The sequence below is a fragment of the Zalophus californianus genome, chromosome 1 (assembly GCF_009762305.2).
Source record: "Zalophus californianus isolate mZalCal1 chromosome 1, mZalCal1.pri.v2, whole genome shotgun sequence".
Taxonomy (NCBI): Eukaryota; Metazoa; Chordata; class Mammalia; order Carnivora; family Otariidae; genus Zalophus; species Zalophus californianus.
The window spans coordinates 189,651,644-189,652,532 of record NC_045595.1 but is presented as its reverse complement, the minus strand read 5'-3'; the positions used below and the strand labels follow the sequence as shown (position 1 = coordinate 189,652,532).

The following is an 889-nucleotide window of genomic DNA, read 5'->3' as shown; positions in this document are numbered from 1 at the left end:
TCTAACTTGTTTTACATCTTTAATATAGTGTTGACTATTCTGAATCTTTCATCTTCCCATATAAACTTTGGAATGACTTTATTATATTATATCCATCCACAAAATAACTTTCTGGAATCTTGATTTGGATTACCTTGAAACTATAGATCAAGTTGGTAAGAATTGACGTCTTAACAATATTGCATCTTCCTGTCCATGAGCATGGAATATCTCTCTATGTATTTAGATATTACTTAATTTCTTCTATCAGATTTTTGTAGTTATTATCATATAAATGCTGTATATATTTTGGATTTATATCTGATTATTACATTATTTTCTTGTTCTTTTTTTTTTTATATGGAATGCTTCACAAACTTGCATGTCATCCTTGAGCAGGGGCCATGCTAATCTCTGTATTGTTCCATTTTTGGTATATGTTCTCCCAAAGAGAGCAGTATTACATTATTTTTGGTCCTAATGTAAATAGTATTGTGTTTTAAATTCAAATTCCAGGGGCGCCTGGGTGGCTCAGTCGTTAAGCGTCTGCCTTCGGCTCAGGTCATGGTCCCAGGGTCCTGGGATCGAGCCCCGCATCAGGCTCCCTGCTAGGCGGGGAGCCTGCTTCTCCCTCTGTCTCTGCCTGTCTCTCTCTCTCTGACTCTCATGAATAAATGAATAAAACATTAAAAAAATAAATTCAAATTCAAATTTTTCATCATTGGTATATAGGAAAACAATTGACTTTTGTATATTAACTTTGTATTTTGCACTTTTGCTATGATGACTTATTTATTCCAGGAGGGTTTTTTTTGTGATTCTTTGGGATTTTCTACATAGACAATCATGTCATCTCTAAACAAGGACAATTTTATTTCTTACTTCAAACACGGTATACACTTTATTTCCA

The 889-nt window shown here is 33.9% G+C and overlaps 1 non-coding gene across 1 annotated transcript; it reads right to left on the bottom strand.

Moving 5' to 3' along the window:
* Positions 1–333: 333 nt before the first annotated feature.
* On the bottom strand, positions 334–435 carry LOC113919045. The gene has a single exon (XR_003518788.1). It is a non-coding gene; the product is annotated as a U6 spliceosomal RNA (small nuclear RNA).
* Between the last annotated feature and the right edge of the window lie 454 nt (positions 436–889).